This window comes from Mercenaria mercenaria, chromosome 19, assembly GCF_021730395.1.
Source record: "Mercenaria mercenaria strain notata chromosome 19, MADL_Memer_1, whole genome shotgun sequence".
Classification (NCBI taxonomy): Eukaryota; Metazoa; Mollusca; class Bivalvia; order Venerida; family Veneridae; genus Mercenaria; species Mercenaria mercenaria.
In genome coordinates, this window is record NC_069379.1 from 15,267,385 (window position 1) to 15,278,426 (window position 11,042).

At 34.6% G+C, this 11,042-nt stretch overlaps 1 protein-coding gene across 1 annotated transcript in view; it reads right to left on the reverse strand.

The window, feature by feature from the left end:
* The window catches only part of LOC123542847 (uncharacterized), a 44,604-nt gene extending 38,900 nt beyond the window's left edge, over positions 1-5,704 (reverse strand). The window contains exon 1 of the mRNA XM_053530983.1: positions 5,700-5,704. The gene's annotated coding sequence lies outside the window, so the exon portion shown is untranslated. The remainder of the gene's footprint in view (positions 1-5,699) is intronic.
* Positions 5,705-11,042: the final 5,338 nt, after the last annotated feature.

Sequence of the window (11,042 nt, forward strand, 5' to 3'; positions counted from 1 at the left end):
CAGTTTAACTAACAGTCATATGAACGGTCAGTCAAAATCACTGAAATAGATTTCAGTTTACGTAGCAGTCATATGAACGGTTAGTCAAAATCACCGAAAATGATTTCAGTTTATCTAACAGTCATATCACTGACAATGATTTAAGTTTACATAACAGTCATATGAACGATTAGTTAAAATCTATGACAATGATTTCAGTTTACCAAACAGTCATATGGACGATGAGTCAAAATCACTGACGGTGATTTTAGTTTACCTAACAGTCATATGAACGATAAATCAAAATCGTTGACAACGATTTCAGTTTACCTAACAGTCATATGAACGATGAGTCAAAATCACCGATGGTGCTTTTAGTTTACCTAACAGTCATATGAACGATGAGTCAAAATCGCTGACAATGATTTCAGTTTACCCAACAGTCATATGAACGATTAGTCAAAATCGCTGACAACGATTTCAGTTTACCTAACAGGCATATGAACGATGAGTCAAAATCGCTGACAATGATTTCAGTTTACCCAACAGTCATATGTACGATGAGTCAAAATCGCTGACGGTGATGTTAGTTTACCTAACAGTCATATGAACGATGAGTCAAAATCGCTGACGATGATTTAAGTTTACCTCACAGTCATATGAAGGATTAGTCAAAATCGCTGACGGTGATTTTAGTTTACCTAAAAGTCATATGAACGATGAGTCAAAATCGCTGAAGATGATTTTAGTTTACCTAAGAGTCATATGAACGATTAATAAAAATCGCTGACGGTGATTTTAGTTTACCTAACAGTCATATGAACGATTAATCAAAATCGGTGACGGTGATTTTAGTTTACCTAACAGTCACACGAACGGTTAGTCAAAATCACTGACAGTTATTTCAGTTTACCCAACAGTCATATGAACGGTTAGTCAAAATCGCTGACAATGATTTCAGTTTACCAAACAGTCATATGGACGATTAGTCAAAATCGCTGACGATGATTTCAGTTTATCTAACAGTCATATGAACGATTAATCAAAATCGCTGACGATGATTTCAGTTAAAATCGCTGACAATGACTTTAGTTTACCTAACAGTCATATGAACGATTAATGAAAATCGCTGACAATGATTTTAGTTTACCTAACAGTCATATGGACGAATAGACAAAATCGCTGACGATGATTTCAGTTTACCTAACAGTCATATGGACGATCAGTCAAAATCGCAGACGATGATTTCAGTTTACCTAATAGTCATATGGACGATTAGTCAAAATCGCTGACGATGATTTCAGTTTACCTAACAGTCATATGGACGATTAATCAAAATCGCTGACGATGATTTCAGTTTACCAAACAGTCATATGAACGATGAGTCAAGACTGCTGACGATGATTTCAGTTTACCAAACAGTCATATGAACGATGAGTCAAAGTCGCTGGGAATGATTTGAGTTTACCTAACAGTCATGTGAACGATGAGTTAAAATTGCTGACAATGATTTCAGTTTACCAACCAAACAGTCATGTGAACGATGAGTCAAAGTCGCTGGGAATGATTTGAGTTTACCTAACAGTCATGTGAACGATGAGTCAAATATTGCAGAATGATTTCAGTTTACCAAACAGTCATGTGAACGATTTTTTTTTTTTTTTTTTTTTTTTTTTTTTTTTTTTTTTTTTTTTTTTTTTTTTTTTTTTTTTTTTTTTTTTTTTTTTTTTTTTTTTTTTTTTTTTTTTTTTTTTTTTTTTTTTTTTTTTTTTTTTTTTTTTTTTTTTTTTTTTTTTTTTTTTTTTTTTTTTTTTTTTTTTTTTTTTTTTTTTTTTTTTTTTTTTTTTTTTTTTTTTTTTTTTTTTTCACTGACAATGATTTCAGTTTACCTAACAGTCATATGAACGGTTAGTCAAAATCGCTGACAAAATGATTTCAGTTTACCAAACAGTGATATGAACGATGAGTCAAAATTGCTGACACTGATTTCATTTTACCTAACAGTCATATGAACGATGAGTCAAAATTGCTGACAGTGATTTCAGTTTACCAAACAGTCATATGAACGATGAGTCAAAATAACTGACAATGATTTCAGTTGACCTAACATTCATATGAACGGTTAGTCAAAATCACTGACAACGATTTCAGTTTACCTAACAGTCATATGAACGATGAGTCAAAATCGCTGAGAATGATAATTTCAGTTTACCTAACAGTCATATGAACGGTTAGTCAAAATCACTGATAATGATTTCAGTTTACCAAACAGTCATATGAACGATGAGTCAAAATCACTGACAATGATTTCAGTTGACCTAACATTCATATGAACGGTTAGCCAAAATCACTGACAATGATTTCAGTTTACCTAACAGTCATATGAACGGTTAGTCAAAATCACTGACAAAATGATTTCAGTTTACCAAACAGTCATATGAACGAGGAGTCAAAATCGCTGACAATGATTTCAGTTTACCTAACAGTCAGATGAACGGTTAGTCAAAATCACTGACAATGATTTCAGTTTACCTAACAGTCACATGAACGATTTGTCAATATCGCTGACAATGATTTCAGTTTACCTAACAGTCATATGAACGGTAAGTCAAAATCACTGACAACGATTTCAGTTTACCTAACAGTCATATGAACGATGAGTCAAAATCGCTGAGAATGATAATTTCAGTTTACCTAACAGTCATATGAACGGTTAGTCAAAATCACTGATCAATAATGATTTCAGTTTACCAAACAGTCATATGAACGATGAGTCAGAATCGCCGACAATGATTTCAGTTTATCTAACAGTCATATGAACGACGATTAGTCAATATCTCTGACAATGATTTCAGTTTTCCCAACAGTCATATGAACGGTTAGTCAAAATCACTGACAGTGATTTCAGTTTACCTAACAGTCACATGAACAGTTAGTGAAAATCACCGACAATGATTTCAGTTAACCTAACAGTCATGTCACTGACAATGATTTCAGTTTACCTAACAGTCACATGAAAGGGTAGTCAAAATCGCTGACGGTGATTTTAGTTTACCTAATAGTCATATGAACGATTAATCAAATCGCTGACAATGATTTTAGTTTACCTAACAGGCATATGGACGATTAGTCAAAATCACTGACAATGAACGATTAGTCAAAATCACTGACAATGATTTCAGTTTACCTAACATTCATATGAACGATTAATCAAAACCACTGACAATGATTTCATTTTACCTAACAGTCATATGAACGGTTAGTCAAAATCACTGACAATGATTTTCAGTTTAACTGACAGTCATATGAGCGAGATTCTATCTGATTGTAAGAAGAAATTATTTTTGCAAAATGATTATTCCGTTTTATAATAATGTGTTTGTTGAGATTACCGCTATAAAGGAATAAGGTCAGTAATTCGGTCGAAAATGTGCTTCCGTGGTGTAGAAAGTCGAAAGAAGTCCATAATAAATAGACCTAATTTTCCCATTTTTGCGCAAATTCGTGTAGAACGAGTGCTTTAATCACACTTTTTCACTGCTAGAACACATTCTGCATGAAATGAGACGGATTTCATGTTCATACACCCCACATGGCAAGTTTTGCAGATCGAAACAGGAAGTAGGTGTTTATTGTGCGGACGAGAGCAAATATGCGTCATTTATAGGGTAGCAGACCACAGCTGACTGGCATTTCACTAGAAACTATTCAGCCTCCTATTTTCTTTTCATTTTTTCGTTTATTTTTGATAGAACTTTCATGAAAAATAGGTGTAAGAAAAAGTGATGTTCTCTAAAGACTACTATACAGGTTCCGATTAGTTCCGATTTATGTTCTAATTTATCTTTGCAATAATTGTAAATTAGACATGACAATATTCCTTTAATCCATATGATCAAAAGTCTTAACGGTACATTGGCGAAGAAGGGATTATTTGTTAGACATCGGCCTACAATAACGGACTAGACCTAAAACTACCGAACAGTAGCGACAGCCGATTTACCATCGGCTTTTGTGGTGATTTTCACGATGGGTCTAATTTTGTCAAATGCAAAACTTTGTATCGGGGTCGGGGAGGGGGCGGGGGAACATACCAACCTGAAAAATGGAGAGCGTACATTTTTTGATAGCCTAAAATTCAAGTTTGTTTTACCCAAAAGCAATTATTATTAAAAATATAGGTGAACTGTATCAAATATGTGTGCTTTGATTTACATCAGGTAAGCGACGGAGAGTAAAAAGACCTGGGCATGCACATAATATTCACAGGTATCATTTATAAGGTCAAGGTCACCATTGAAGTTCAAGTAAAATTGTTTCCGCTCGATAACTTTACGTGCATTGATGGATTATCTTAGTACTGCACACAAATGTTCTCCAGGATGAGACAATGGGCAAGTTCACATCGGAGCTCTAGAGAAGAGTAGGCTGTTGTGTAAATGATACTTGCTCCCACTAGTAAAGTAACCTTGCTTTTCATCACAGCGCTCAATGTGCAGGGGAAAAACAGTTTTACATATTTCCAGGGCCCAATTTTTGATTGGTCGGTTACTTTACTGGTGGGAGCAAGTATCATTTACACAACAGCCTACACTTCTCTAGAGCTCCGATGTGAACTTGCCCATTGTGTCGCGTACATAATCAATGCTTGTAGGTCAAGGTCGCTATTGAAATTTATGTAAATATAAATTTTGTTTCTTAGCTCCTAAATGCTTTGAAACGTTTTTAGTCTTAACACTGTTGCCAACAACCAGAAGAAACGAATACTAACAAAGCTTTATACCGGTAAGGGACTTCTGTATTGCACTGCAATACTCTGTCACTTGTTATAACAAACCTACTTTGACAAAAAAGGAAAGAAATTGATTTTGTTTAGTCTAAAAGAAATAGTCTTGCCTTCAAGTTCTGAATAAAAAACTATCAAACAATGCAAAGAAAAAAAAACGAACAAACATTCTTGGCTCCAAGATAAATTCTAGGCCCCAGACGTTCAAACAGTCGACCACTAAACACAATTCAACAAATACAAATACTGATATATTCATTACAATTATCAACAGTGAGATTAAAAGTAAGGTAAGTCAATATTAACTTTATTTTATCGGCGAAATGATAACAATTTAGATACTGATAAGCTGTTAAATAAATCTTGAGAAGGGAGACATAGTGGCTAATTTCCGCAAAAAACTCACTAGCCGTCAAAAGCAATCTGTGAAAGCTTGACACATTTTCCTCAAGTCATTCTTGATGATTTCATATCTCTTTATGATCACAAAAATGTTGAAAGATGTATTGAAATAAAGAAGCATAAAGCTAACCGAATGTACATATCGGATCGCCACAACGTCTGGGTTTAGATAAAATACGAGCCAGACGACAAGATATTGTACCGGAAGTGACGTATTCGTAAGCAAGAAGAATGCTAATGTTTTTAGAGCTTTTTTATGAGTTTCGTACTTTTGCTTTTTAGCCTTCGTCGGTACTTCTGGTTGAACTTCTGACACAGGGATGGTATTCAATTCATGGCCGTTTTCATTTTGATGGATCGCCTGGTTCGGAGACACTTTTCTCATTTTCCATTTCAGCTGAACTTGAAGCGATGTATATATAACTATGGAAATAAGTCCAGGCAGGCCAGTGACACAGGCAAAATATCCAAGACCTTGTAGTGGATTTACTAATACTGACGCATTGCAAACACGAACAATTGGCGTGACGTCATCACTTTCTGTCCACATAGAAAATGGCACACACATTAATACAAACGACGCAATAAATAACACGGTATGTACCGTGGTGATACATCGTTGAGCATGTTTATACTGTAGAACACAGAAAGCAGACGACCATTGTACAAACATGTAAAGCGTCTGCAAAGTCTCGCACGTGATGCCAGCGAAAAATACCGACATCACCATGGAACACCACGTCGGACTTACTCCTACGAGCAACGCAAAAATGCCAATTCCAGCGGCAAGTAGACCAAATAATCCTTGCATCGATGCATTGATTGTGAGGAAAAATATGTTCAATGTATATGACGAAATGTTTTTCTTGTTCCGCACAAAACAACAGATTAGTAATGAATTTGATATGCATTTCCACACTGACAGTACAAGCACGAAGCCTATTGATATTATATATGGCGAAGTCATTGTCTTAAACGATGTCACATCCACCTAGACAAAACAAAATCTGTTACGCCATTATGAAAAGTATGTGTTACCTTATTTCCGAAACGACACAGTAACTCTTGTACCCAGTGTTTGTGGCGAAGGCAAACGTTTAAATATATAGGTTTTCATACAGCAAACAACTAGCGGAATGGCGTTCCTTCCGTTCATTTAAAAAGTTTTTTTCTCGCTTTTCTAAAACGACCGAATAACTACCAAACTCATCTCCTGGTATGTGAAGATTGTCTTTCTAAAGCTGTATAGAAAAACATACACTTAAAAAAGAAATTTCACTTTTGTTTCCACACTTTTCCATGGTACAAATGATACATTGTCAATCACATTTTGTTACCATACATTCCAGTTATATGAACAATCTAATCGCCTCAAACTCTTAAATTCATATGTCGTCAAATATTGAAATAAACAGAAACAAAACATGGGTGTGAGATTCGATTGGATGTTTTCCAAGTAAAGGAGGGTTCACCAAAAAGTAGTGATGTGGTAGTTAATCAATCACGAGACTATAATAAAACAGTATATCGCGGAAATAAGTGACAAATAACTTAGTTAAGTGTCTGAAAAAGAACAATAAAAATGGAGAAAAAAGATGGTAGAGTTTTCTATAGATTTTTTCTGCAATTAAAAAAAATTGAAAATCGCGATGGGTCGGTCGGAGATAATTTGCAAGGAGAAGTGACGAGCATTAAAGGTCCATAATGCATTAAGTGTTTGTCTTAAAAAAACCAGATTAAACAGCTAATGCAAGGTAGAAATAAAAAAACTTCTTAAATGTTCAAAAGTTCAGAAATTCTATAAGACGCATGTACAGCCATGTACAGCCAATACATTCGGCCATATGTTTAAGAGTCAGTTAATGACAGTTGAATAAAAGGTATTACTTTATCAATTACTAGAACATCACATTGAAAAAGTCATAACTGATGGCATGGAGGTAATATAGAGACGGGTCTCTTTACTGCGTCCGCGCTGATCACGCGACCATTGGAGGTACATCGTATGGCTCTAAAACAAACATTTCTTACAGCAATGTTAACTGACGGCGGGAAACAACCATAAAGTAATCTCATTTTGGCCGTTGATAGATTCATTCTTGATTCTTATCTGTCATTGAACAACCCTTACTCCACGTAAAACAATGTTTTGTACGAAAAACAAAAGGGAGCAGCACATTGATCCAAACGTTAATTATACGAATATTTCATTCCAACATGCAACTATGATATTTTGATATGAGTAATTAAGGTAAAAAAAAGTCCGATTGTTATGAGAAAATATAATTTTAGAATTAAATAAGCATGCTTCCGTGTGCAACAAGACACGAAAGCACAGTGGTTTGTCCTTGCACGTGTTTGACTATAATAGGGGAGTGGTAACGCGGAAAATAGTTCCACTGTTTGATGGTGAATATTGATAAAGTTTAGCGTGAAGGAACTGCAATCAATTTTAATAGGGCCACTTTTGCCTTTTTTGCGGCCATTTAGGGACTATTCTTCATGCGCATGTGATTTGGTTCAAGATGGTGGTGGGGGGTGGGGGGCGGGGAAAGAGCCGACCAACCCCAGTGCTTATTGTGGCTGTATTATTTCTCTCTTGAATAGTTCTGTTGAGTGCAGGTATTTTTAGGGGTTCGCAGTATAGGCAAAATTGCAGTGTAGTGTCTATATTGAACATATAGTAAACACAATTTTAGTCTTAGGCCTGGTTTTGATCAGAGCAATATGGCGGATTTTTCATGACGAACGTCATACGGTGTAATATAATACCGTAATGAATGCTAAATAGCGTGTAATATTATACCATAATCAATGCTAAATAACAGGCCGAGACATAATTGTAGATAATTATTGTATTTTCATTATCTGTGGGTGTATTTTTTACAATGCCAGCTTGCATGTTGCTTCTCTTCCTCGTTTGGCACCTTGCAAATTTTAAAATCAAAAATAATTTCGTTTCTGAATGCAAGAATGTATCGCGTAAATTTACGATTGCTTTTACGTCCTGGCGTTATCATTGTTTTTTCTTCATCAATAAAGTTTTAGTTACTGTTCTTGGCAATACAATTTAATATTAAGTGTTATTATTCAACCGAATGTTTGATTTCTGAAGTGTACACTGGTTCTCAGTGTCCAGACCTCATACTTGATTGATTGAAAGAGTTTCAAGGTCGTATAGACCATTTTTTGTGCATATACACACGGCTATATGCTTGCTCAAAAATAACATATTTGGAAAACAATTTTTTTAAAGACTATCATGTCATGCTAAAATAGATCGTTATATCAAATTATTTGGGTATTTTTCTATATGATGTGTATAGTATCACATAGTATCATAGCGACGTCGCATCTTGTTATCATTCTATCATATTAGCGATAGATAGATCAAATAAATTTGGGTATATTTCCTTATTATGTATATAGAATCACAACGTATAACTGTGTCTCCGCATCGTGTTATCACTCTGTCGTCCTTAACAATAGATCGTTATTTCAAATAAATTTGGGTATTTTTCGGTGTTATGTCTATAGTATCACAACGTATCACCATGTCTTCGCATCGTGTTATCGCACTATCGTACTTAACAACAGATCGTTATCTCAAATAAATTTGGGTATCTTTTTTTTTTTTGGTATTAGGCATATATTATCATATCGTATGATCACGACTTTACATCTTGTTATCATTCTATCATATTTAATGATAGATCGTTATCTCAAATTAATTCGGGTATTTTTCGTATTATGTATGTAGTATAACATCGCATCATCGTGTCTTTACATCGTGTTATCGCTCTATCGTACTTAAAAATAGGTCGTTATCTCAAACTAACTGGAGTACTTTTAGGTATTACGCGTTCATTATCATATGGAATCATTGCGTTTTCGCATCGTGTTATCACTCTATAGTCCTAAAAAATAAATCGTTACCTCAAATAAATTTGGGTATTTTTCCTATTCTTAATATGGTATTACATCGTATCATCGTGTCTTCACATCGTGATATCTCTTTGTTGTACTTAACAATAGATCGTTATCTCAAATTAATTTGAGTATTTTTTGATGTTATGTATGTAATACTACAACGTATCATCGTGTTTTCACATCGTGTTATCACTCTGTTGTACTTAACAATGGGAAAGATCGTTATCTCAAATTAATTTGAGTATTTTTCGGTGTTATGTATATAATATCACAGCGTACCATCGTGTCTTCGCATCGTTTTCGCTCTGTTGTACTTAACAATAGATCGTTATCTCAATTAATTTGGGTAGATTTCGTATTATGAATATAGTATTACATTGTACCATCGTGTCTTCGCATCGTGTTCTCGCTCTAACGAACTTCAATCTGCAAGCTAAAAGGGTGAAACAACACTGGTTATAATATCTGGAAATCATACCATTTCAGTATATCTTTACTTTAACATTTTACTTGATCAATTTTTGCATCAGTTTGAAATCCTAGGTGATAATTACTACTTAGCCGCTTATTAATTATATCAAGGATTGGTGACGAAATAATGGCGTGGATTTTGCTGGAAAATATATACATTATCACTTTAGTTTTCCAGGAAAACAATATCCTCGGGAAAAAATCAATTTATGCATATTACATATTGCACAGCTGGTGTGATAATCCCGCTATTATTGTAATATATTGGGCAAATCAGTTACCCAGGGTGTGTTGGCAATTAGAAAACATCAGACTTCGCAAAGATATAACTGTTTTCCTTTAAAAACCTTATTCCATTTGAGCCACACCATGGGAAAATCAACATAGTGCATTTGCGACCAGCATGGATCCAGACCAGACTGCGCGGATGAGCATGGATCCAGACCAGCCTGCGCATCCGCGCAGACTGGTCAGGATCCATGCTGTTCGCTTTCAAAGCCTATTGCAATTAGGGAAACCGCTAGCAAACAGCATGGATCCTGACCAGTCTGCACGGCTAGTCTGGGTATATGCTTGTCGCAAATGCACTATGTTGGTTTTCTCATTGCGCGGCTCAAATTGTTGTACAAATCACTAACTATACATACTGTTTTGAATTCCCGTTCAGGCACTGGGAATCTCCTGTGATTTTCTCGAGTGTCTCCCACTTGACTTGTTTTTTTAGTTAATTTCAAGGAAAGACGGCCACGCGTGTATCAGTGCTCAACACGTTAAAAGACTAGTCCTTCTCGCAAATAATAATAATAATATTTAAAGAAGGTAGCACATGAAGATATAGATCAGTACAAAGTACAAATGATACATCTTAATTTTAAATGTGGCCTTCTGAAAAACAACAGCATCCAAATACAATTTACACTATCACATAACCTAATTAATATCACATTCATCCTTATTAATATCACATTCATTCTTAGACAAATACCCCTAAAAATAGATATTGCCTTTAAGTATCCATTTACACAATTTTCATTTAGGCAATCAATTAGTTATAATAATCAATTATATTATAATGGCATAGTTAAAATTCAGCTGATATAAAAAAAAACAACGACAGATTATTTAGGCAGTCAAGTGCAAAATATACTTTTTATATTTCTTTTTAAAACATGTTAGAGAACATGGGGAGCAAATTCCATTTGGCATTGAATTCCAAACATTTGCACCACTGTAACAAAAGTGTTTTTTTTTACCAATAGGATAATAAATATTCTCAAATTATGAATAAAGGGGCTACAGGGGAAAGAATAAGATACGTATCACGGGTTTTTGCTTATTTTATTCAGTAACTATATGCCGTAAACTGAGACTGATAGTGGTACTTTTAATCGCTAAGGGAAGCATTAATTCTTCTTTTTAGATATATAATTTTTATATCTTTGTAAAGAGAAAAGAATGACGAACACCTCAATAG